Source organism: Talpa occidentalis, unplaced genomic scaffold (assembly GCF_014898055.3).
Source record: "Talpa occidentalis isolate TD23 unplaced genomic scaffold, MPIMG_talOcc4v2.1 talOcc4.9, whole genome shotgun sequence".
NCBI lineage: Eukaryota > Metazoa > Chordata > Mammalia > Eulipotyphla > Talpidae > Talpa > Talpa occidentalis.
In genome coordinates this window covers 19,931,246-19,958,756 of record NW_023605305.1, presented here as the reverse complement: position 1 = coordinate 19,958,756, position 27,511 = coordinate 19,931,246, and the positions used below count along the sequence as shown (strand labels likewise).

General features: G+C 45.9%; 1 protein-coding gene and 1 long non-coding RNA gene across 10 annotated transcripts in view; one reads left to right on the top strand and one right to left on the bottom strand.

The window, feature by feature from the left end:
• CSMD2 (CUB and Sushi multiple domains 2) overlaps window positions 1-27,511 on the top strand; it is a 512,752-nt gene that overhangs the window by 200,865 nt on the left and 284,376 nt on the right. The gene's annotated exons all lie outside the window — the stretch shown is intronic.
• LOC119235644 (uncharacterized) overlaps window positions 15,400-27,511 on the bottom strand; it is a 28,443-nt gene continuing 16,331 nt past the window's right edge. For 7 of the 9 annotated variants that reach the window (XR_008550180.1, XR_008550179.1, XR_005122878.2 and 4 more), the window contains one exon: window positions 15,400-15,421. This is a non-coding gene — a long non-coding RNA (uncharacterized LOC119235644). The other 2 variants (XR_008550183.1, XR_008550182.1) reach the window with 2 other exon arrangements.

Below are 27,511 nucleotides of genomic sequence, written 5' to 3'. Positions count from 1 at the left end.
ATGATTGGGAACACAGGAACAAAGGATGTTCACCCAAAAACTCGGTCATTCTGTCAGATGGAGGGGCAGATGGGAGAACTCAGATAAATTTGTTCCAGGAGGGTGATTCTTGAGTTGAACTGAGGGGTATGCCACCAAAGTGGAGCAGCAAAGAGTGCTGGTGTTTGGAGCATTACAAGTGGGATGCAGGATATGAGGCTGAAATGGGCATAGAAAGAGGACAAGTGTGGGCCGTGAAGAACCGTGCTCATCAGCTAGGAGAGGGTTTCACGGGCTGTGGAAAGCTACTGAAGTGTTTTAAACAGAGAAATGACGCCATCATTCTGAATTTTAATTGGGTCCAACAAGAAGGCTCAGAAACCAAACATAAAACTTTTTGTGACTGCTCAGACAAGAGATGATTAGACCTTGAACTATGGCAGCTGAGAAGGAATGGAGAAAAGGGGGTGTTCTAAAAAATATCTCAGACATACAATCAACTGGATTCTGGGGTTCATTGGGAAGGTGGAAAGAAAGCAGGAGAGGAGTCTGGGATTCCCCGGTTTCTGGGTAGGTCACTGTGGGAGATGCATTTACTGGTGGTCTACCGCGGAAGGAACAGGACTGGGGTAGCGTAAGGATTAGTGATGTTCTCTGGCCTCCCCAGCACAAAGATAGGGCAGTTGATGCCACAATCGGGTAGGACAGGAATCTGTCTCCAGGGACACAGGTGCCCTTTGTTATTAATACACAATCTTTGGGCTAAGACTGATAAGACTCGTGGAGATGTCAGGGGAAATCAATAGCTATGCCTGAAAAAAGTTTGGTGTTCAGGTAAACACCCTGGCAGGGCCCTGAGAAGTCATCTTCAGGATCAGCACCAGCATCCTCTTCACCAGTAATATCTCCGTCGTCACGGTCAGCCTTACCATCACCACCTTTACTACCAACATCTCTCCACCATCATTCCCTTATTCAAATAAACTAGGCCCAGTGGACATTGGGAATACAATGGTGGAGGAGACAGATAAAGCCTCTGCCTTTGTGGAACTTCTGGTCTGCTTGGGGGAGACGGACATTAATAAAAATCATCAAAAATAAATGTAAACTACAACTGTGATAAGTGCCATGACAGAAATGAAGAGGATGGGAAAATAGCAGGGACCCCATGAAATTCCAGGGGTCAGGAGAAGCTTCTCTGAAAGGGTAGAATTTATGTTAAGATCTAAAGATTGAGAAGGACCTCCATGGGTAGAATTTGGAGTACTGCATTCTAGGCAGAAGGAATTGGACCCATGAAGGCCTATCATCACAATGCTCTATTTGTCTCCTTGAACTTTATACATGGAAATGGCATAGGTCCAGTGCCTGCCCTCTAACATTTCAGTCATTTTTAGAGGTGTCAAGTTGGCAGAGATGCTCAGGAAACAGGTGAGATAGCGCATGACTGAAGCTGCAGAACCCAGTGGCTTCTGGAGTTGCTAAGGGGATGGGCCTATTCTGTTCTAGCCCAGACTCAGAACCTCCTGCCTTCCTCTGGGTTTGTGATACCCTTGCTTCCTCCTCCTTCCCTCCGACATCACAATGCTTAAGTCACCCCAAGAAGTTGTTCTCTTCTGATGGTGCCCATGAAATTGCATCTGTTGTATCCATTAGGAGCCAGGCTATAAATAACTGGCCCTTTAAAATCTCATCTCCTGTACCACTCGGAGTTGGAAATAGCATTACAAGCTCCACAGACAAGCAGTGGGAAAGGATTAGTGCCCTAGCATGCTGCTGGCACGAACCAGTCTGGAGTGTGAGGACCAGGGCTCCTGCACTCTCTGCAGAGGATCAACATGACTTCCTCGCTTCCATTGTGAGAATCTGATCTTGAAAGAGAACAAGAGCCACAGCTGGAAGAGCAGGAAGTGAGCTGGGGCTGTCCTTGTAGGAACAGGAGCTCTGCTAGAGTTTACGATTTGGCAAACTTCTGTGCCTGGGAAGCTGAGGTCAGGCAGCTGGCCTGCCTCCCGCGAGTCTGACTGCATGCAACAGGACTGCACGAAGTACCTCATCTGTGAGGGGGCTCGTGCCAGGACCGTGGAGGGCATGAGACAACAACATGTTGTCCTCGACCTCTCTTGAGGAGCTGCCAGACGCCTGATGGTGCTGCTAAGACAGATGGAAGGAGCCCTTCCAGAGGCCCCTCATTCCAGCAAGACCTGCCTTCCAGAATGATGTTTTATCATTCAGAATGTTCAAAGCCCAGTCTGGTCTCCATTCATACTTGCCCCATGACTGTTCCACTCAGTCTTGGCTTCCCCTGTCTAGCCCAGGTTTCACTCTGGCTTTTCCTATTTCTTGATCCTACAGCCTCTTCTGGCTTCCAGAGACTGACCACAGGCCTTCGTTCTAACCCCAACTTTATACTTCTTTTAATTCCAGCTCCTTCTCATCCAGTGACTAGTGTGTGGCATACACAGACTCACCAAGGAAGCAGAATTCACACCCAAAACTAATATTTGACAATCTGATGAAATGGCAAATAAGCACTGTTGCATTCAAGAGATTTTGTTATCTGGCATAGGAGAGGGCTATTTTGAACCAAATGGGGTGGCTTCATGGAGGAGAAATCTAGTGTCTCTGGGTATGTGTCATCCAAGTTCTTGGGAGAATGGTCTACACTGGCTGCCTCTAAGTCTTCTAGTCCCATTGGTTCCTCACCTACTTTACCACATTTTATACCCAGCATTTCCTGGAACCATTTATATCAAGGTGATCATCAGAGGTCACCCCCCATGCCAAATACTACCACTCTGAATGCTACCTGCCAAAGAGAATTTTGAAGTCTCCTCTTACTGGACACATCTACATTCCTTTACATTGTTGGTTATTTCCTCTTTCGGAACCCTCCCCTTTCTCTTTGCCTTTGTTCTACTCGCTCTCCGATTCTTCTTGGATCTCTCTCCATTCCTCCTGTGTTTCTTTAGATGGCCCCAAGACTCTGCTCTTGCTTTACTGCTCTGCCCACTCCACACATTCTTCATGGGTGATTTTATCCACTCTTCAGATAATGCCTATTTGTTTATTGTCCTCAAATTTGCTCACTAGCCTGACCTTCTCATTGAGCATCAAACTATAGATCCAACTACCTGTTGAATATCACCACCTTGAGGTCCCAACATCACTCATAATTGACCACTAATGGTCAGGGTTATTTCCAGTCTTAGTTTATGATCTCTCCCACTACCTAGTTATCAAAAAGTCTGGGAATCGTCTCTCCCACCAGCCACGTTCATTTGATTGTTAAGTTCTCCCAATGTAGCTCCTTTAACATATCTTTCCATCTTTACTACCACTCTCCCAGTTCAGCCCATCATCTTTCCTTCTTTGTGAATTATAATAGCCTCCTCACTGATCTCCCAGCTTCTTGGAACTCTAATTCATCCTTCCCACTGCTACCAGATTGGTGTAATTAAAATGCAGCTCTGACGGGTTAAGCTCCAGGCAAAAAGCTTTCAATCATCTTCCATTGTCTACAGAATGAAATTCTAGCCCTTGATAAGTCACAAGACTCTTGTTAATCTAATCCTTGCCTACCACCCAGCTTCATCTCTTGCCACTTGTGTTGATTAACCCTAAGATTCAGTGGTGTAAAACCACAAAGGTTTAATTTCTTGCTCATGCTTCCCATAGGTCATGGGTCAGTGGGAGTGGCTCTGAGCCAGGTAGTCACACAGGTAGGTATCTAGACTTAAGGAGGTTCCATCATCAAAGCTGCCTATCTGCAATAGGTGACCTACTCCAATGCCATGACAAAGTAAGAGAGTGAATTACCTAACATGGGCTTTTCACTGCCCCAGACCAGATACCTTTTTTTAAAAAGATTCATTTATTTATGCATACAAGAACTGAGGAGCAGACCAGAGGTACAGGGGGTGAGAAGATTCACCAGAGACAGAGTGGGGAGCAGAACAGGCAGATCTACTGAAATACACTGCTGAGAGGAGCAGTAGGTGAGACAGGAGAGGTCTGCTGCGCCATGTGGTTTAGCTCCCTGGCTAACCAGGTATCGAACTCGTGATGCAGGGATCAAATTCGTGCTTCAGCAGCTGGTGATAGCTTGATGGTGCTGTCTTTAGCTCCTGTGCCACCAGGGAGGCCTCCCAGACCAGATTTGACACAAATCACCTCCAGATCACATTTCAGAAATATTCATGTGGTGCAGCCTAGCGCAAGGGAGGCAGGAATATGACGAACAGCTGAGATGGCTGGTGAGCTGGTGTCTGCCAAGCTTCTCATCTCAGTAGACAAGATGTCCTGGCTCCTACGAAAGGTCAGCCTCTCCCTTACTCTCCAGATCTCATCTCCACTCCCGCCCCACTTCCCATACTAAATTCATCTCCTTTTCCTTGCATTCATTGTTTTCTTCTCTCTAGAACATTGCTAACAGCGTAGAGACACTTTCGAATATTTGCCATCAAAAATCAGAATAAAAACAGCATGTACCAATTTCCTCCAGTACTCAGCCTCATTCAGCCACTGCCAATTGCCCAGGCAGGTTTCTTTCCCAGTTTCTGCCCCACTTGTCACTACACCTGACCTTGTTAAGATTGTCATTGACCTTCAGGAGGCCAAATCTAGCATTTCTTCTTCATCTTCATCTGATTGGCCTCTTGGCCACATGCGACACTGCTCATCTGTCCTTGAACTGTTTCCTTCTCTTGGCTAACATGAAACCATGGAGCTGGCTACCTGTGCCCTTCCTTCTCGGTGCCTTAGCTGCCTTCTCCTCTCTGTCCAAGCTTTGCACGTGGACTGCCTGTAGAGTCCCGGGACCCTCTTCTTTCTTACCTACTCTCTTAGGTAACCCAAACAGATCCCAGGTCGAACTGCAATGTCATCTATATGCCTGTGGTTCTCAATTGAAATGTTCCACTGTGATGGATCTTCTAGGCTCCAAATGTATGTTAACAGGAATCTCAAAATGAATATTTCCCAGCAGACTTAAAAAGCATTGTATTAAAGGGCCTCCCTGGTGGTGCAGGCAGTTGAGTGCTGCACTGTGAAGCTGTCCGCAGCCTCTGCAGCGGGGATTCGATCCCGGCCAGCGAGAATCTCACATGGCGAGCAGACCTCTCACACTTAACCATTTTTAAGTGTGCATTTCAGTAGTGTAAGGAATCCACATGCTGTACAGCCAACACATCTATCTATTGCCAGGACTTTTTTCACCCGCACCAACTACAACTCCCTAACCATTAAACAGCGACTCCCCATTGCCTCCCATCCTCTGGTGACCATGATTTACCTTCTATCTCAAGGAATTTGACTACTGTTCCTCCTGTGAGTGGAATGAAATTATATTTCTTGGTATTTGTTTGACCTATTTCACTTAGGGTAATGTTTTCAGGTTCATCCACATGATAGAAGGTTCAGTGTTCCATTCCCAGTAGGCTGAATAGTATCCCATTGTGTGGACACAGCACATTCTGTTTATCCATTCACCTGTCTGTGAACACCTGGTTGTTTCTTATCTCTTCCCCATTCCTAATCTGTTCCTCTCCCAGCCTCCTCCACCTCTGTCTGCTCCCAAGAGGAGGCTGCTTCTGCCCATTCTCAACTACCAACATCCCTGACTGCTTAATGGCCTTATCTCTCAGCTTCTACCATTCTCCACACAGCCTCTGGAGGGACTGATGTTTATACATCAAAGCCATGAAGACTTGCCAGTGGCTTCCCATCACCCCAGAATCAAATCCTACAAGAGACTACCCTATTGGATCACTGCCCACCTCTTTGACTTCCCTCTTATCACAGCCCCACTCGCCAGGGCCCAGCTACCCTCACCTTCCTCCTGTCCCCTCATGTGGGCTAAGTTAAGATCTCCTGCCAGGGTCTCTGCACTAGTGTTCCCAGCACTTAAGATCTTTCCCCTTCAAAGTTTTCAAATCCTCTTTTTCAACAACAACAAAAAAATTTCTTTAAGTCTGGCTTTTTGAAATGCAAAGTTCAAATTAAATTTCTCCTCCTTCCAGCCTCTGTGGGAAGCAGTGGGGAGATTCCTCAAAAGACTAAAAATGAATCTGCCATACTATTAATTCTACTCCTAGGCCTCTACCCAGAGGACCCAAAAACACTAATTCAAAAGGAAACCTGCACTCCTATGTTTATTGCAGCACTATTTACAGTAGCCCAGATATGGAAACCACCTAAATGTCCACAAACAGATGAGTGGATCAAGAAGATGTGGTATGTATACTACTAAGCGATCAAAAAATATAAACTCATGCCATTTGCAGCAACATGGATGGAGCTGGAAGGGATTATGCTAAGTGAAATAAGCCAGAAGAAGAAAGATAAATACCGGATGGTGTCACTTATATGTGGAATATAGAGAAACCAAACAAAAGGTCAGACAAAGACAAACTCTAAAACCAATCCTTGAAAACTGACCATAGGTCTGAAGCACCCAAGAGGGAAGAGGCAGAGACAAGGGGTTGGGGGGGTGGGGGAGGGCAAGAAGTGGGAGAGAGGACAGCAGCAGATGGGGTGGAGGACTCTGGGTACTTTGGTTCTGGGAGAGCCACAATGGCACACCCAAGGGGAGAAAGCCTATATTGCCAAAATATTAACAAAGATTAATAAATACTTCATTAATAAATAAAAACAAAAATATATTTCCCCTCCTTAGAAAACCTTTTGCTGTCCATGCAATCTAACCTCTCAGTTTCTACCAGAGCCTCTTACTTTGTTTTAGGTATTGTCGATACCTGATGTTTTCTTACTTAGGTATTTGTCTTTTTTGTGTACCTTTCCCCTCCCATACCACTGCTTGTAGAACCTTGATAAACCCCAAATGCAGGGTTTGGTGCTTAGTAGGTGTCCTAGGTTATAGTTTGTCTGGAGGAGAGGCCTGTTCCAGCCTCACCCATCACAATGTCCTGTGGCGAATTGCAAAGGTTAACATGGAGCCTCTCCACCAAGTATTTTAAGTAATAACCTTCCTGGGGGACATTTGCAAATTAGCCCTGACTCTTGCTGATTACTCATCCTAAACTCAGTCTGATTAATAATTAATCAGCAAACTGCTTGGCCAGGGCAGGCTGATCAGTGCTAGGAAGGATCTTGAATTATGCAAGTCACTTGGCCAGTCTTAAAAAAAAAAAAAAAAAAAAAAAAAACACACAGAAAAAAAACAAAAAAACTCAGCAGTCAACAGAACAGGAGAGGTCTGATTGCAACATGAATGAGGTACGGTTTGTCAGGTGTTTGTTTTTCCTCATCTTTTTTACCCCTTTTGTCTAAGAAATCAGCTAGGCTCAAACCTGCGACCACAGAGAGAGACTATGGAGCACAGAAATAGAAATGTGTTAAATATCACTTTCTTTTCTCTTCTCTTGAGTTTTGGTCTGGGAGACAGAGGTTAAAATTAGCCAGTTTGTTAAGCAAATGCCTGTCTGGCACCTGATGTCAATTTCTGCCACCATGTCAGTTTCAGCTAACCCTTTAAGCAGCCACACTGGCCTGGCAATAATGAGGTGAGAGATTTGATGGGCATAACTCACTCTGCCCGCCCCATGGTTGGGGCAGAATCAATTTGCCAGCAACCTGTCCCACCAGGAGTCTTTAGAGTACTCCCAGCCTCCTGCCTGCAAGCCCCACAGACACAGGAGAAAAGGCAATCAGACGGTGATGAACAGGCTTCCCACTGCAGGGCACAAACTCGGTGACCACTGGGGACCCTTTGAATCCTCTCTGCAGCCACCATCCTCAAAGGCTGGTCCTTCATGTAGTTTCATCATTCTTCTCCAGATTCCTTTTCTGGTCACTGGAGATGTGACCAAGGGGGAGACTCCAAGAAAGCAGAGGGGTCCATTGACATTGATCACTAGCCAGAGACAAAGTGCAAGGATATAGGATTGAGTGTGGTTTGTGCAACCCTGAGGCCCATTAGAACCAGTAGGGATGCAAGGTAACAGTCCAGACCTACTAGGTCTGATGCCCCCCCCCCACAGGAATAGGCATCAGTATTTTTAAAATTCCCATAGGACCCCCATGTGCACCCAGGTGGTAGGAACTGATGGAGCATAGTAGACTCTGGGGAAAGAGATGTTGAAGAACTCCAAAGAGTGAAGTCAGAAGTGGGCTTCCCAGGACTTGATCATCTTTCCCAGAAATAAAGTCATGTTTGTATGTCTTGTGACAGGCAGGGGGAGGTGCCAGACCCAGCAGCTTCCCGGAACTCCAAAGCTGGATCCATTTCTGTGATATCCCCAATTTCAGAAACAACACTTGACAGCTCAACCCTTGTTCTCTAATTAGGATGGACCGACCAACTCCTGGCTTCAAAACACTTGTCTGAAAAGTCTGGGTCCTACCCCAGACTACTAAATGCAAAACTTCTGAGGACTGGAAGCAAATTCAGTAGTTATAATCATTCTCCTAGGAGTTCTGAAGCAGACTGAAGTTTGACAGCCACACTGGGCCTGAACAGAATTCTTTCCAGAGCAATAACACAGAGGGGGTGGATTTTTGGCCATTCTGAAGCAATTCATCTTCTTATGAATGGATTCATTATTGAATTTCTTGGCATGGTAATTTCCGGATTATATTTGACTTAGATGCTTGGTTAGAGTTTATGCACAAGTTGAGGCAAGCATCTATTATACAAAACCAAGCACACTGACTCCTAAGAGACTCCACCTAACAAATGTTTTTGCCTGCCTACTCTGTGCCAGTTTCTGTGATAAGCCCAAGAACATGAACGTGATCTAGAAAGTCCCAAACCATTGGCTTTGAGGTACACCTTCATCTCCTTGTCTGCCTGGCATGGGTCTACATAAAGGCCATCTCCTTTTTGAAAACTTGAGATGTGGTGGCATCAACACCCACCCCACGCCCCTCCACTCCTACTGCACTGGCACATACCACCGAGCTTTGCTTGCCACCTCCCTACATGAACTCTCAAAGAACATGAAGTTGTCTGATCATCTCCACATCCTCAGAGTCCTGGCCGCTAACATGTCTAAAGATTTGCTGACAATTTGTGGAATAAAGAAAGCAAGCCTCTGAGATCTTAGAGATCAAGTGTCCCTCTTACAGTCCCATCTCACCACTGCCAACAGGAAAGGCACATGGCGGTTGTCTTACTTGCCTGTCCCAGAGCCCATTGGCAGTAGGACAGATGTCAAGATAAATAAACTGGCCAGTATCTCTTGACTGCCTCTATGGGCCTGTTGCCTCCTCACCTGAACGACTTCACCTATCTTGTCCCATTGAATCTTTGACACCACCTGTGAGTTAGGTATCGACATACCCACCTTGCAGATGAAGAAACTGAGTTTGCTCCTCCCTTGCACACTTTATTCTCCAACTGGGCTCTGCCCATACCACTCCCTCTGCAGATCCAAGACCAACCCCCTCCTGGGATTGTTCCTGACCCTTCGAGAAGGTTCTGGTGCAGTCAGTCTGGCATCTTCAAGTCTCTGATCACCTCTCTCCCTCCAGCCTTAAATTATCATCAAGGGTGTAAGGATCTTTAGGAGCTACCCTGTGTCAGGAGCTACCCTGTGTAGGGATTCACATGCGTCTCATTTAATCCCTACAGAACTCTTGGTGAAGAATGTATTATCATGCCAGTTTCTCAGATGGAAAAGCTAAGACTCCAAGATGTCAAGGAACCTACCCAAAGTCACCCGGCTAGTAGTCATCCAGGCCTGGAGTTGGACCCTGTGCCCTGGACTCTAAATCCTCACCTGCCCCCTCTCTCTTCTGCTCCTCTGAGCTCCAGGTCCTTTCCTGTCCTGACTCTGTTGTTTATGTAGCCTCTTGTGCTCTCCTTGAGTCTCTCTGCCTTCCTCCAGTCCAAATCCCCAGCCAGCAGAGCATAGTCCTGCCGCTACAAGCCAGTGTCCCCAGGACTGGATCTCCACAGGCCCCAGGATAGTTCGCGTTGCTGCGAGTCTCTGGTCTTGAATCAGGTGTTCCGTTTTGCTAGGATTACACTGGAGTCCTATGCTATTCCTCTGACAAGCCACTGTAACGTGCAGGCTGCTTCCAGGGGCATGCTTCCCCTTCTCCAGCTTTTCCTCCCTGCATTCTGTGCCACTTGTGCTGGGGGAGACTGAAACTGTTATAGAGCAACCCCGATATTAAACGGGTTCCTGGCTGTGGGTCCTCACCCGCGCGCTTTAAAGGGACTTGTGAATACTACAGACACACACAAAAGGGTTAATAAAAGGTTTATTTACAAGAGAAAAAGAAATAAGGAAAATGTGCAACTCAGGGAGAAAATAGGGAAATAAAGTCTTTAATGCATCCTACCCGATCCGACGACCTGGAAACCCAAAGTCACTCTCAGAGCTGGCCGGACGCTGCGAGCTGGCGGAGAGCCAAAAATGGGGGATCCCAAAGCCCACGTGTCTGCCTTTTGTATCCACCTGGCTGTTTAACTCCACCCTCAGGTCCCAGCCACCTTCCCTTTGGTGGTGATGGGATTTGGAGTTCCCAGTGTCTTTGGCTTTGACCTGGGGTGGGGGTGGAGTCCACAAAGCCTGTATGGAATTTGCTTTGGGACATCCTTTTCCCCCTAACAAAACCTCTTCCTCTTCCTTAGATATATGTGGAAAGAGCACCTGGACTGCTAACTCCCATGTTGGGTGCTGACCACCCCAACCTCACACCAGGTCTCCAGTAATTAGATGCCTAGAGACCTTCCCCATGATGCCACTTGGGTGTCCATGGCCCAAGTGTGGGTAGGCTTGGCCTTCTTTGTCTCCATCCCTGGGCCTCACACTGCTGAGCTTGCTGAGACAGGGTTCACTTAATAGGGTCTCCTTTTCTGCTTGCTGGGAAAGATTCCCAGATTCATCCTGCTCACTTCTGAAGGCAGTGTAGAGTAAAGGAAAGAGTGTGGCTTTAAGTCCATATTGGGTTCATATATTGGCTCTGCTCCAATCTATCTGGTGACCTCAGTTAACTCACTTATCCTGTTGGGACCTCCCGTAGACTTACAAGAAGCAGTTGGCATGAAAGACTTTCAGCAGAGCCAGCTGCCCAGTTTTTAAATCCTGCTCATGTCCTTCCTCTGACCTCATGTGGCTGAAGCATCTGGAAGGGCCTCCTTCTCCACCCCCAGCCAGTCCAGTCCACCTTGCACCCCACTGTTGGAGCCTCCCATCCCGTCTCCCTGCAGAGGCTCCAAGGTGCGCAGGCTCAGCCTCTGCGGCTGATCAGTCAGGGAAGCCACTGCAGATAGGATAAGTGAGTAGGAGGTCACAGCAGGAGGTTGTCATGACCCTGACACCACAGCCCTGAGATCCCAGACCATTTAGCGGCACCTGGAGGAAGTTAGAGATGAACAGCATGGCTTTGCACTTCCTCTGAGCAATCCCTCAGCTTTCTGATCTTCATTCAGCTGTGCTGGGTCCTTCCTACTCACCCCCTATTAGGGACGTGTGGCTTGGTGCACAGAGATTAACTTCAGGTATAAATGTGGAACCACAAATTCCCTCCTGCAGGACATCCACCAAGGTGATTTTTCTAGAACTGGGAGGATTTGAGGAAGAAAAGACAAATGGTCTTTGCAGAGAGCCAGCTACATTCTAGGCACTCACACTGGCTATTTCCTTTGCACCTTCAAGTAACTGTAAACAATGGGGTCTCATACCCGAGGTCCTAGGGGTAGGAAGTTGCAGACTGAAGCCAAGGCCCTCAGCCTTCCAGCCCCTTGCACTTTTTGCTCCTCTCGGTTGAGGTAGGGATTCCAGGCTGGAAAGTATACTTTGGTTATCCTGCAAGCATATCCAACTGCAACTCAGCTCCCTCTCTTCCTGCTGCTTCTGTTCTTTGGGCTGTGGTTGGTAAGAGCAACTGTAGGCTGTCTTCCCAGGCAGCCAGGCCCGTGGTGGCCTTGGCAGCCACATGCTGCCAGCTGCCTAGAAGGTGCCCACAAGCAAGGGACAGACTGCCGGCAGCCTTCCCCTGCAGGAGAGACCTGTCACTGCAGACAAATGGCCCGTGTCATTCAGCCACGTCCTTCTTATTGTTGGTCTGTGGCCTGAGTTGTCCAGATAACCCTTTTCATTTAGTGTTGTCTTTATGGATGCCATGAAGGTCCCTAGACAATGACAGCCCAGTCTTTGCCCCAGCCGAGGAGAGAGGCAGGCAGGCCGGCTTCCTGACTCCTGGTGGCTGCCTGTGCAGCTCTCTCAGTGACCAGAACCTGTCAAGTGCCATCAAGCGATGTTTTGCACATGAAGGTGAGGGTCCCTTAGGCCTCACTTTGAGCTGGGGATGACATCCTGGATGCGAACAGGGCCTCTGTCCTTCCTCTAACAATTTCCTTCACAACTGCCTGTCTTCCCTCTGCCCTTGCCAAAGGATGCTCCTCTAAGCGCCCCCCAAATTTCCCCCAATCCCTCTGCTTGAATTCCACCCCCAGCTCTTAGCCCTCCTCCCAGCTCCACCTCCCTCTGATGCCTTGGCAAGTAATTACCTTCACAGGGAAGTTGACAAGTCTCTGGCGACTCCTAGCCCGGCTGGAAAAGATTCATTATTCTGTATCTAGAAATAAGCGGGCCCATCAGCACAGGGCTGAGATAACACCAGTGTAAAAGTTCTCTATTCAGGGGAATTAATTAGGATTCCTTATTAAAGATCCAATTAGGCAAAAGGGCATTTTTATCTGTGATAGTCAGCTGCTCCTATTTTTCTAAAGCTATAACTCCCAAGTTTTTTAAAAAGGAGAGAACCAGGGGCTATGTTTTCCTCTAAAACAATTCACTCTTTCAGTGTCAGTTATGTCTTCATCACGATGTGAAAATAGATTTTCTCATTCAATTTGCAATGCTTTATCTCTTCAGAGTCTGGTAATGACGCACTCGATCCCTTTAGCAAGAGCCACAGCCCCAGGTGGATATTTGGAGGGTGGGATGTTTGGTTAGAATGATGGCAAGAGAAATAGAATTGTTTAGCAACCTAATTCGTGGGGGGGGGGGGCAGGAAGTACCCGCTGGGCCAAGGGGTGTTCATGTGACCTGGGGCGAGGCACTTCACCTCTCTGAGCTTTTGTTTCCTCCTTTCTAAATCTATCTCCAGGGCTGGGGGAGGATTAAGAGTAATTGCTGCAATATAAGAAGGTGGCTCGGAATCCAGGCCTTCACTGAGGTCACCTACCTCAACAAGGCCTCGGGCCTGCAGAGTCACTCTATTGTCTGGGTTCTTTCACCTTTCCTCATATTGTTTTCACCTCAGCACCTTCTCTCACTGAGCCTTGGTTTCCCCGTCTGCAAAAATAGGAAGGAAATCCTTCCTGCAAGGCCCTGGGAAGGTGACACCAGGCCTGTGCAGAACACTTAATACCTATTTGTCAGACCTGAATCAACCATTTGTTTTTCCCTTGAAGAAGTCCAGTGAGGCTTCCTGGAGAGCCGGGGCCACTCCCCACCCCAGAGAACTGAACCCATTTTGCTGGGTGGTTCCCAGGTGGGCAGGCTCTGCCTCTCCAAGTCAGCTCTGTTGGTTGACACACTGTGTCTTCCTTGACTCCCACCGAAGCAGTGCAGTGGGGTGCGGGGGGAGGGAGGGGCAGGTCTTTCTTACCTCAGTGGTTACCTCAGTCCCCTAGCCTGGGACTCAGTGCCCACCTGACAAGATAACATGGACACACTCAATGTAAACCTGATTTTTTGTAAGATTTATTTTATTTATTTATGCATACAAGAACTGGGGTGCAGGCCAGAGGTGCAGAGGGTGAGAGGATTCACCAGAGACCAGAGACAAAGTGGGGAGCAGAACAGGCGGATGTACTGAAATACACTGCTGAGGGGAGCAGCGGGCACGACAGGAGAGGTCTGCTGCGCCACATAGGTCAGCTCCCCGGCCAGGGATTGAACTCAGGCCACAGTGGCTGGCAATAGCTTGATAGTGTTGAGATTTTAACCCCTGCACCACCAGGGAGTCCCCTGAACCTCACTGATTTTTATTTGCATTATTAAAGCAACCGACCACAGCTTGTTTATCCAGAAGAACTGACTCTGAAACTTCCAGAAAGTTCTATAGAAAGTAGGTAACAACCTACTTGCTAGCAGCACAGACAAGGGCACTGAAGCCTAGTGTCATTCAGCAAGTACGTGGCAGAGCCAAGATGGCTTCCAGGCCACCCTGTTTCCACCGCCTTTAATGTTTCCAGGCTACCTGCCTCTGGACCAGACTTTGCCAGACTTCACATGAGACAATCCCAACAGCACTCACTTCTGCACCAGCTGTCTCCACACAGACCCTACTTCATGCCTCTTGCCTCTCCCCTCTGCCTGTCTTGACTCCCACATTGCTTGTGCCTGAGGCACTTGCCCCATGGCACTTTTATCTTCTGGGTCCTTTTTTCATCTTTCCTCAGTTGTGTTTTAGTCTCAATGCCCTCTTTTACAGGCCCTACATCCTCTGACCCCCCCTCCCTACCTCCATTGCCTCTCTGACCTTGCCTCTTCCTCTCCCTCTTCACTCACTCTGCAGCCACACTGACCTTCCTGTTTCTTAAACACTAAGCGTTTCTTACCTCAGGACCTTTGCACACGCTGTCCCTGCCATTTAGACTGCTCTCCCCTCCAGACGTCCTCATAATTCACCCTTAACCTCTTTCAGGTGTCACCTCCAAGGTCACCACAGAGAAGACTTCCCTGACCATCTATGAAAATTACAAATGCCTCTTCCCACTCTTAATACTGGCATTCCTGTGTCAGTTCCCCTTTGCCATTGAGAATAGCATTTTGAGAAGGAAAGTAGTTTCATTTCTCAGTGGACAGTGAAGAGGGAAGCGGACTAGACTCTGAAAGACTACCATCCTGCTCACTAGCAGAGAGCAGGGGTATTTAAATAGAGTCATAAGGAATGAGAAGGGAAGTTGAATTATGGTCAAAACCCCATCCTTGCAACACAAGTCTGGTGGTCAACAATTCTTATGTTATTTTTACAAGTTTCTATCCTTGGCTTTGTTTTGATGTTTCTTTGCAGCAAGGCTCTTTGCCCTTGGAATGCAAGAAAACAGCAAGATGTTAGTTATACATATAAATCAAGGTTTGTTAAACTTAGATGGGAAGAGAGTGTCTCTAAGGCAGGGAAGGATGCGTATTTTATTGCTATATCACTTTTTCGAATGCCCGTTTATGTCTGCTTTTTGTTAGCTGGATCCCCACTCCTAAAAGCTGGAAGCTCTGTTGCTTACCGGCCTTCACCGTCATCTGCAGATGAGGAAACCAAGGTACAAGGTCACCCAGGGAGTGTCTCAGGAATGACAGTGCCAGGTGATCTTAAACCAAGTGTAAAGGTAGTTGTGTTTTAGGGTTGGTTGTGGTTTGACTGCACTAGGCAATGCCCTTGATCTTCACCCAGGCCTCCAGGATGCAGCCATGCTCAGGAACCACATCGTAGAAACACGTCCCATTGCACAAATGTGTTGCTGGAAGAGAAAAGGTCTGGGCTGAGAATCAAGAAATCCTCTCCCCCTCAGTACTCCTCTCTTTACCCTCCTAACCCCCTCCCAATTCCCCCAGCAAATAATTCCTGATAATGAAGTTAGGATGATTCATTGGTTTTCTGATGAGCATGAATTCATCATCAAAATCTACATATTTCAATCCCCTGATATGTGCTCTCAGATTCCTAACCTGATTAATATGTAAAGTGCTTTATCCTGTGACTTAACAAGAGAAAACTCAGCTTGGTTTTGGGGCCCTGTGTGGCTCCCAGCCTCTGGGCTTCTGAGACGTGTGGAGACGTTGCTACCTCTCTGTTGGGGATGATACAAGTAACTCACCTGACTGGGACAAGGTGCCAGGGGCTCATCAGCTAAGAGGGTTGTTGGCTGCTCAGGGGCAGACCCTGGGATGCCCAAGGCAGGTAGCTTCAGACCCACCATCTCATATCCCAGAAGGTCTCAGCTGCCAAATTGCTCAACACGACCACAAACTTGTTGGGGCTGGGCACATGCCACACCCCATCACTGGGAACCTGGGGAGATGCAGCAACTCCCTTCTGAGTCTTTCTGAAGGACAACCTGTGTGACCAGACAGCTTTCTGCCAAGAAACTGCATGTCTTGTGCCTCCCCAAGGCAAGGCTCAAGCTCAGTTAGTGAAGGAGAGCCTGCCTCAAAGTCTCTGGCTGGGCCTGGCCCTGCCTCTGCTCTCCTTCCATTTAAGATCCAGGCCTCCAACCTCCTTTATTTTGCCCAACATACAGCCCCTCCTCTTCACCATCAGATTCTGTGGGGATGCAGAATAGGCCAATGTTTGTCCTTGGCCTCAGACTATTGTCTTAGACTCCCAGGTAGGTTCACCCTTCCTCTCTCAGCCTCCCTCATCCCTGACCCATAAAACCTTACACTCTGCAGCATCTCCCGACAAGTCTACCAGGCTGCTCACTTCATAAGAGGCTGTTGCCCAGAGGGCTCCATTGTCAGACATGGGTTCAAACCTCAGCATCTGGATTTGGATCAAATATTCAAACTTTTTGAGTCTCTATGTTTTCAGCTTTACAATAAGGCTGTGAGGTATAATGATTTTACAGCTGACAACTGTTGTAAATTCCATCTTAGCACCGAGCATCACTGTAAACTAGAGGTCACAGGTACCCATGTCACCACTTCTGTTAGTCATTCCATAGCCACTGACTGAGGAGGGCAGGTATGCCCATTTTTCTGACATAGAATTGGAAGCTCAAAGTTATCGAGGTTATAATATAGTTGAGGGGTACAAGGCAGCACCTCTTCTCCACAGACGTATCTGGGACCTCTTGGGAGAATAGGACTTGGGACCTGTGAAAAGATGGAAGACCCCACAGAAAACAGGAAGCCAGTCAGTCACCTGGACACCCCAACAATATGGAGGTCCCAGCAGAGAAGGGCTGCTTTGTGGCACATTGTGTGTCTGTCTGAAGCTGAAACTCTTAGTCCCCAGACTCCAGAGTCCTAGTTTGGGTTTTCACTAAAGCAGACCTGAGGACAGGGTTCAGGTGCCAGTAGTAGACCAGGAGGGACAGGTAACAACAGAAGAGAAGGGGCAGCAGCCAATACAGGGTGTGTGAGCTCACAGCTGCCACAGTGGAGGCCTGAGGCATAACCCCTCAGGGAGACTCTGGGGAACCCACCCAGGCTTAGAATTGTCCCACCCAAAGAACACACTAGGGAGCTAGGGAATTTATACACCAAGCCCTGGATGTCCTCGAGTAAAGTCTGCTCACCCCCTCCTAACCTGTTGTGTATGTGAAAAAAAGGGCATCCCATGGGGAAAAAGTGCCCCCAGGCACAGGGGCATAAATGCTGGTAGTTGGCAGCTAGCTGGCTGCTCTGAGGAGCCAGGCTTATAGGCAGGGCCCCTGTTGCAGGTTTAAGTGTATACCAGGGCAGCACAGAGATGAACAAAGGAGCTGTAATGCTTGAGACCTAGGCAGCTTTGTGGTGGGACCCAGCTCACTGCATGTGACCTGGGGACATGACCTGGGGAAGGAGACCTGAGGAGCCCGAGACTTGGGCAAAGCCACCAAAAGCTGCAGAGAGGATGGGGACACTAACAAGCAGGGACAGAGGACTCCAAGATGGTGGTCGCCCCACTGCTGTGACACTAAACTCTCTCCCACCTCTCCCCCCACCACTCTCAGACAACAGCCTGGACACCTCTCAGGTGGGAGGAGGGGCAAACCCTCGTCAGGGTGTGCTAGGCTCTTCGGCTCTTCCAGCAGACTGCAGCTGGCAAGCAAGAGATTCCCTTCGCATCATCCATCCCGAGGAACTCCAGGGAAGGCTGGCCGCCTGCTAGTTCAGCAAGTAGCCATTGAGATGTGGAAAATCAGGGACATGAAACCTAGTTTATAGTCAGAGAACAGTTAGTTCTGTGGATAGGTCACATACACACACAAACATACACACACTCACGCACACACACCAATTAGTCACTGGAAGGAAAGAGTCTGCTGTCAGCATTCAAATATTTTGGGAAAGTTTTGCTTTTTTTCTGGCTGTGCACTGAGTGAAGTCGTGCTTATTCCACAAGTTGTAGGCACTCAGGTGCAGTCACAAAGCTCATGCTCACCGGAGCAGCAACGCCCACCGAGGCCTTTATTTAGACACACCCGGCACTCACTGCATCACTTTTTGGAGCTGTCTTGAGAAGTTTCAGAACTCAGCCTGGGGTAAAGGAAAAGGCCTCAGAGTTCAAACACATTCATGACCCATTTACTATTCTAGAGTCTGTGGGTGAAAACTCCTCCGTGCCACACTTCCAGATGCTTCCTTCTCTCCCATCTTCTGGCTGGAAGACTCGTGGGAAAGAGCCTGGGATCTGGAATCAGATAAACTGAGGTTCCTGAAGTACTTTGGGCAAATGACCAGTCTCAGTGTTTCCATCTGTAGAGGGGGTATAACAGTGCCAGAAATGGTGCTCAAGAGAATAAAGGGAATGTAGTAAATGTTCCATGAATGGTATTTTCCCACCAAATTCTTTAATAAATTTTTTTTTTAGATTTATTTATTTATTTATACAAGCACTGGGCACAGTCAGAAGCGCGGGAGGGTGAGAGAACTCACCAGAACCAGAGCGGGGAACAGAACAGGCAGACTGATGAAATACACTGCTGAGGGGAGCAGCGGGCACGCAGGAAAGGTCCGCGTGCCATGTGGGACCCTTGCTGGCGGCCAGGGATCGAACTGGCACTGTAGAGGCTGCGGACAGCTCCGCAGACCAGCCCTCAACCGCTGCACCACCAGGGGAGGCCCAAGTTCTTTAATAAATAATTTTAGTTCTCTCTGCTAAATTCTCCCCTCCCTCCTTTAGCCAATCAAGGCAGAGATATGACCTGGATGTTTCTATTGACAAATTCAGTTTGATGATCCATTCACAGTTCACAGCATTAACTGAATGCACAGCAGCTACTGCGCAAGCAGCAACTAGTCACTTTTTTCTTTTTTTTTTATGTTTAATATATTTTATTTTATATAATTCTTACATCGTTTTTCATTTTTGCACAATGTATGCATTTTCATCTTGGTTATATTCCCCACACAACTGCACCCCCCCTTATTTTGACCCTAATCCCTCCTCTCCCCGCACCCCCCCCATAAAGCAAGAAGATGTGGTACATATACACAATGGAATATTACTCAGTAATCAAAAAAGATAAACTCATGCAATTTGCAGCAACATGGATGGAGCTCAGTGAAATAAGCCAGAAAGAAAGAAAAATACCGGATGGTGTCACTTATAGCAGGAATTTAGAAAACCCAAATAAGGGACCAGGGAAAAGACTAATTATAATAAAGACTAGTCATTTTTTAAGGGGATGACATAAACCTTCTCACCAGACATCTGTACTTGTTTCAGTCTTAATTGGTCTTTTCCACCTACCAGTGCTCTCAAGTCCTCATGTGGGGCCCAGTTATGCCCAGCCCCCACTTTCTACTTCAAAATGATCTGACTGGCATCAGTGGAAAAGAGGGAAAAATAATTGGTTCCCAGCAAACAGGAAGCAACTTGAAAACAATACAGGGTATTTGTTTTTTATTGTCATCATAAACATAAAACATGATCATTAAAGAAAATGTAGAAAATAGAGAAAACTAGATAAAGTCTTCTGCATGAACATTTGGATGTATTTCCTCCATTTTTCTTCTAGACATGGCTTTGTTTTGTTTTTTAATTTAAAGAGCTGTGTTTTGGGAATGTATCATCTATTTTCCTATGTCTCTATATGTAGATATCTAGGTATATATAGATATATTGGTAGGAAGATATACAGATGGAAGGATAAAGATACATAGCTCCTTTTTCATTATTTATAATAGAAATTCAGGCTCATTATGAAAAATTCAAAACATACCCAAGAGTGCAAAAATAAAATGTTAGTCTCCTCTCAGCCTCCTACTCTAATTCTACCCTCCCCAGTGCAGACATTATTAAGCAGTGGGTATGTTACTTGTAGACCTTTTCCTGCTGCATTTACACACGTTATTCTATAGTTTATTTATATTTCTTAAGTGAATATATTAGATGTTTTCCTGTGTAAGTACCTATTTTTTCCCTCATTTTTTAAAGTTGCCTAATATTGCATTTTTCAACATTTCAAACAATGCTACTATTAATACCCTCTTCCATATATCTTAATAGACAGGTTGAAGCATATATAGAATAACTTCCTTAAAGTGGGATTCCTAGTCAAAGTGTTTTATTAATTTTGATTCTGCCAAAGAGTACTCCAAAAAACCAGTGTCAATTTAACATTTCCAAAACCATGTATGAAACCGATTATCTCCCTACACCATTCCGAAATTAAAACTTAATTAATTTTATTCATTTCAATGGGAGAAAAATAATGCCTATTCTCCCTTTTTATTTGCATTCCTCCAATTATTAGTAGTAAATAATCTTATATATTTATTTTTATTTTATTTTTAGAATTACCTTTTTATATTTTTGACTCCTTTTTCCATTGGGTTATGTTTTTCCTATTGATTTTTAGGAGCTCTTTGTATATTTTGCATATTAACATTACATCTGTGTCTCCATTCAGGCTGCTATCAGAGAATTAACATAGACTGAATAGCTTATAAACAGCAGAAGTTTATTTCACATGACTCTGGAAGCAGAGAAATCCAAGATCAAGGTACCAGCAGACTCAGTGCCTGCTGAGACTTTGCTTCCTGGCCATAGACAGTGTCTTGAGGTGTTCTCACCTGGTAGAAGGAGCAAGGTAACCTCCTGGGGAGTCTTTTATAAGGGCACTGATCCCATTCATGTGACTCTACGCTTATTATCTGATCACCTCTCAAAGGCCCCACCTCCAGATTCCAGCAAATTGGGGGTTAAATTTCAACATCAATTAGGAGATGTAGGGAGGACACAAACGTTGTCTATAGCAGTGTGTACTATATCTTGTAAAACTTTTCTGTCAGTCAGTCGCTTGTCTTTTAGACTTCGTTTTATTCTTTCTCATAGCAGACAGTTTTCATTTACGTGATTGGTTCTTTTCCTTTGTAATTCCTGAGTTTGGTGTCTGGGCTACAAATACCTCCCCACTTAGAGATTACAAAAATAGTCTGTTTCTTCAAGAACTCTGAGAGTTTCTATTTTACAGTTAGCTCTTTAATCTGCCTGAATTATATTTTGTGCAGGATGTGAGATAGAGATCTAACTTTTAGTTCCAAATGAATAATGAATTGTCCCCAAACCTGTCCTTTCTGATTTGAAGTGGCCCTTTTGTCATAGACTAAATTCACATCTATTTGTGTTTCTATATCTGAGTTTTTTTCCTTCGATTTCATTTATCTATTATTCTAATTATGTTCCAGAATCAGTTTCAATTACCATAGCTTTATAGCAATTTTTTTCTAGTAGAAAAAGTCCTCCATTACTTTTAAGACACGTAATTGCTAATTCTTGTGCATGTACTTTTCCAAACAAGTTTTCAAGTAAGGGTTTCGGACTTCCCCAAGAAATTACATTGTAATTTTGGCTAGATTTTTCACAGAATTTGTAGGCCAACTTGAAAAGAATCGACATTTTTATAATAGTGACTCTTCCATACAGAGGCATGGTGTGCCTCTTGTTTTTCAGATTTTTGTTTATACTCTTTAATAAAATTTTATAGTTTTCATCATTTAAACCTAGTAAATTTCATGTTAAGTTTATTCATAGGTAGTTGTATAGTTTTTATTGTTACTATGAATAGTGTCATTTTGCCATTGCATTTTCTAATTGTTTATTGCTGGTGAAAAAGAAAGCTATTGATTTTGTACATTTCTTTTGTAACTGACCATCTTACTGAACTCTCTCATTAGTCCTAATAGCTTTAAAGTGCATTACTTTAGATTTTCTAGGTTAGACAATCATATTAGCAGCAAGTAATATAATTTTCTTTCTTCCTTTCCATTATGTGTCCCCCCCTACACCCCACCCTGCCACCCTCACATGGCTAGTGCATCCAGAACTGTATTAAAGAGGAGTGATAAGTTTGCAGGCCAGGATTTCTGTAGAGAAGAGACTTAAAGGCAAGAAAGGGGTTTTTTTAATACTGAATTCTATATTACGTATCAACCGAACTAGCAAAATTTCTAAAGATGTTTTAGTTCCCACTTTATATAAGTTTGAGAAAACATGTGTTATCTATATTAAATAATGGTATTTTATTTATTTATTTTTTTACTCTGGAGTTATTTAGAAGGGACTGATAGAGATTGGAGGAGGAATTACCCAAAATGGAACACTATGGGGCTCTACAGCTCCCTCAGTGGGGGATGCTATGTATAATTTTGTATCCTGGTAATTTTGCACTGATCACATTGGCCTTTTCCCTGTTATCATAAGGCCCCAGCCCCAAAATATTGCATCAAGTGGCTATATCACAACTTACTTACCCTTCCTCTTATTGTGGACATTTCGATCATCTCCAGTTATTTGTGTCATAAATATTGCTGTGAAGAACATTGTTGTGTATAAAACTCTTTTTTCCCCCCTGAATTTATGATTATTTCTTTAGGAGCGATTCCCAGAATGTGTATTTTTTAAGACTCTTGATTCTTATTGCCAAATTGCTTTCTAAAAGCATTTGATCATTTTACACTGCCACCAGCAGTATGTGAATGTCTGAAGGAATGGGACTTTTAAAATTAAAGATTATGAAATATTTTATAAAGGAAAGAGAATAGACTTTGGAGTCAGATGGTTTTAAATCCTGCTTCCTCCACTGACAAACTAGGTCAGACTGAGAGGGATAAAAGCTCTCTGAGCCTCAGCTTCCCTATCTGTAAAATGTGCAGCTAATTCTTCCTGCCATCATGCTGATGGCAGAATGAGAACAAATAGTGCTTGGCACAAAGGGGCGGTAAATAAATGACAGTGACTATTTTCAGAAGTTATTTTCTCACTAGTTTTGGAGACTCCCCTTGAAAAAACGATGCAGGGCCTCCCTGGTGGCACAGGCGGTTGAGCGCCGCACTGTGAAGCTGTCCACAGCCTATGCTGCGCGGGTTTGATCCCGGCTGGCTGGGGCACAACAGCCTCTCCTGTCGCGCCCGCTGCTCCCCTCAGCAGTGTATTTCATCAGTCTGCCTGTTCTGTTCCCCGCTCTGTCTCTGGTGAATCCTCTCACCCTCCTGCGCATCTGTCTTATACCCCAGTTCTTGTATAAATAAATAAATCTTTTTTAAAAAGAAAAGAAAAAAGGATGCAGTGGGGGTGACTACTGTCCCTTAGCTGAGACCTGTCTGCCAAAGAGGAAGACTTTTTTGGTGGTTGCCACTGGCCCAGCAGTCAGCTCCAGGCCAGTTACGTGGGAGAATTTCCCTCAGGTTGCCCTTGGTGTCCTGCGCTGTGGACAGGTCACTCACAAACCCCATGAGCCCAGGGACTAAAAAGAGCAGCAAGGCCAGCAATTCCAGGAGAAGTGGTGGCCAGGGCTTCCAGGGAAGCTTTCTGCTTCTCCCAGTTCGACGACTGCGTCTTCTCCCAGGCACACTGCTCGGAGCTGGGCACATGTCGCCTGCTCACGCCTCTTGCTTGCCCAGTCCTGCTAGTTCTATCTCCTAAATAGCACTCCAGTTTGCCCTTTCTCTGCAGCACTAGTAGCCCTGACCTTGTTCAGCTGCTCTCACATCTGCAGCTCTAAGCAGCCTCCTTGTGATCTCTAGGCTGTCTCCTTCCTGTCCGCCATCTATTTTAGTCCAGTGTGATTCTCCTGAAAGCCCCTACTTGCCCCTGTTGTCTCCCTGCTGAGGATCCTTCAGTGGCTGATGCCACCCAGGTGGGGTCTTTCAAATCTCGGCTTCACATCCAGGGCCCTCCCTGGCTGTCACGCCTAGGTTGCTCATTCCACTCATGCATTTGTTTATTCAAAACTCCTTTAGTAATGATCAGAGACCAAGCTGGGCATTGGAACTATGATTTATTTCAAGCATACTTATCAGAATAAGAATTGCATTAGCTAAAACGTCTTGCACCCTGTGCTATATATTTTATTTGTATAATCTCTCTCAACCCTTTAGTATTCTGAAGGTAGGTATCATTTTCATTCCTCTTTTAGATGAGTAAACTGAGGCTCAGAAAGTTAGCACTGGCTGTCCAAAGTGGCTCTGCTAGGAGGCATTAGCATTAAGTCCTTTGTGCCCAGAGCTACAGCCCTCAACCACTCTTCAGTCTCAATTAATTATTATACCTGAGAAGACGTCTCAGGCTAACCTGGCAGCCTCTTCTCTATACATTTTTTTTTTTTTTTTCTTTCTTTCTTTTCTTTCTTTCTTCTTTCTTTCTTTCTTTCTTTCTTTCTTTCTTCTTTCTTTTCTTTCTTTTCTTTCTTTTCTTTCTTTTCTTTCTTTCTTTCTTTCTTCATGCACTGGGTACAGTCAGAAGCGCGGGAGGGTGAGAGAATTCACCAGAGCCAGAGCAGGGAGCAGAGCAGGCAGAAGGACTGAAGTACACTGCTGAGGGGAGCAGCGGGCGGCAGGAGAGGTCTGTGCGCCATGCGGGACCCTCCTCCGGTGGCCGGGAAGCAGCTGGGGATCGAACCGGCGCCACAGAGGCCGCGGGCAGCTTCGCAACCCAGCGCTCAACCGCTGCGCCACCGGGGAGGCCCTCTATACACATATCTTACAAGAAATGTGGGCACAGATGTCACCATTCTAATTAACAAAATTATAAAGCTTGCCACTAACCAGGATGAGCACAAGAACTTAGCTGGTTCTTTTTGTTCTTAATTGTTCCAGGGCTGGCCCCCAGATTCCTGCCTTGAATCCCAGTTCTCAACACCCCATTTTTTGCCTCCTCCCATGGCACCCCATGTCTGGGTTGGTTATGATTTCCCAAGAGGGACCTCTAGCTCTCCCTCTGGACCTTTACGCCAGCCCTTAAAGGGTGCATAGTGGACACCTGATAACTACACTGAATTAAATTGGATTGAATTGAACCAAATTGAATTCAGAAACAGATATTCTCCAGCAGTGGCTGGGCTTTAAGTTCATTGTTGTCCTAATCATTTTGTGGTAGATAACATTGCCTCCGCCATAAGCCAGGCTAAGCACTTAGGTGTTTGAGGATAGTATATCTTAAAGGGTTTTCTGTTCGGGCAGGGTGGCTCTTTCTGCATAGACCATTGGAAATAAATTTGAGAACGTGCACGTTCTTTGATGTCGTTTTCTGATATGTCTCGGACGTCAGACAATCTGGATTTAAGAATCATCTGTACCACTTGTACTGCCGCGTAACCTTGGGCAAGTTACTTAACCTCTTTGAGCCTGTGGTTCTTCGTCTGTCTGTCTGCCTGATGGGATATTATGAGGATTAAAATGAGAACTTGAATATAAATCTCTTGCTATGCGCAAGTAATAAGAGTAAGACCTCACAGGTTTAGACAATAATTATAATAATTATTCCTTTCTCCGTCTCTCTCCTGTCTGTGCTGAATTGGATAGTGAAGTGGACTGGGAGCAGGGACAGTAAGGAAAGGGCAGAGGCAGGTAATCAGAAACATGGTCTTCAGAAAAATTGATCAACCCAGGGGCCCAGGAGGGAGGGGGAGCCTCCAGTTTCTATGCCTGGAGAGTAGCTAAAAGATAAGAAAAATGGAGGGAGGATGAACCTGGAGAAGGCCAGATTATTTGTCTTTGATTATGAGGGCAATAGGAAGCCACCAAAAGGTTTATAGCAGGGGAGTAACAAGATCAGCTTTGCATTTTTGAAAGACCTGGAGTCTTTCAAAATGTTCCCTACTGGAGTCAGGACAGAGGATGAGCTGCTGGTGGCTGCCGCAGCCTACTTGAGAAATAAGGAGGGCTTAATTGACACGGGTGGAAACAGCAGAAATGGAGTGGAGGGGACTGAAGAGACTGGAAGAGCATATAAACAGCATACTTGGCTTAAGACCCAGTGAGGCTGAGGGGCAAAGGAGATGGAAGGATAGAGAGAGCTCTCAGCTCTTGGTTTGAGTGGCTGGTGGCCAGCAGGAGGTGGCAAAGGAAGTGAGGTCATTGGGTGTCCGTGGGCCATCTAAGGTATGGGCTGTGAAGCTTGGGTAAGGGCTGTGGGTTGTAAATGGACACTTGGGAGCCATCAGCAACGAATTGGGTGCAAGGAGAGAACTGTCAACAGGACACACAGGGAAGACAGTAAGTGGGAAGATCAGAAGGCACACAGGGTAAACCAACTGTTCAAGTGTTAGGACTCTTGGGGGCCCCAGCTCTAAAGGGCAGGTCTGGATTTGTTGCTTTCATATGCAGTGTGGCAGGGAAGGGCTCGGACATTCTGTTGTTCACTGTGTGTTTGCTGTGTTCATGAGTGACCCTGCAGGGAGCTGGAGTTCACCCTAAATATCAAGCTGCTTGACTGATGTATGAGTCAATCACACCCATGCCCTGTCCCCCCAAACCCCCCCCCACCCTCACACACACACACCCATTCAAGGGATGATCCTCTTTTTTCCGGCTGTATGAAGATTATAGAAATAGCTTAAGCCCAGATTTACCAATCTTCTCCAAGTTCCACATGCCAAATCCTACAATAAGAAGGGAAGGCCTCTATTTGAGAATGAGCAAGAGTTGGAAACCCTGAGACTGGGGTCTTATTTCCAAGCTCTGCAGCACATGTCCTCTGCAGGGCATCACACCCAGAGATCAATTGCCCTTATGAGAAATATTGACTTACAAAAAGACCATTAAGAGGGGACCCAACATATACAACCCACCAGTTGCCATACTGTTGACATTTCATTTCATCATCATTATTCTCCAGTGGGATAGAGGCATCATTATTTATGGTTCAGGAAATAATTGTGACTCAGAGATGTTTAGCAACTTGCCCAGAGACAAACAGTTGGTTATTAGCAGAGTCAGAATTGAAATCCCAAATCTATCTGACTCCAACAGATTTGTACACCAGCATTCTACCTGCTGAAGCAAATGACACCTGCATTTGGGTAGTTAAATGTCCATCATATAAAAGAAAGTTTAGATAATTGGCAGACACCAAAGCAGAGGATAGTCGTACATTATGCAAGAGTAACACGTTGACTTTGCACAAGATCTAATTGTTAGAACAACTTCCTGCAGGACACCCCTGGAGTATTAAGTTGGTGCTGGACAAACACTGTAGAGGGGATTTTTGGAGTAGGATGAAGTGTGACTCTGAATCCCTTTCAAGCCAGGGTTGTTTAAGATACAGTGTTTTGATGAGCTGACTCCCTGGCTTTGGTCCTCCTGTTGACCCTAGACTTACATTATTGCCTCTGTGGTCATAAAGGAGAGAGAGAAGGGAGAAAAGAAATCAACTAGTAGTTCAGTTCAAGATGGGAGGATTGAGAGCTGGATCCTGAATCTTTTATCCCTGGTGGGGATATTTCTTGATTATGAGACAACTGAGAAACCATGGCGTAGTCCCAGAGACATTTTCTTCTGCCTGATTGAAGTATAGGTAGATTGTTGACTTGCTGGGTAAACCCATGCCATTAATGAGAAATCCTCCTCGAATCAAACCTCAGATTACTAAGCAAGTTTCACCTGTGCAATGCATTCCCATT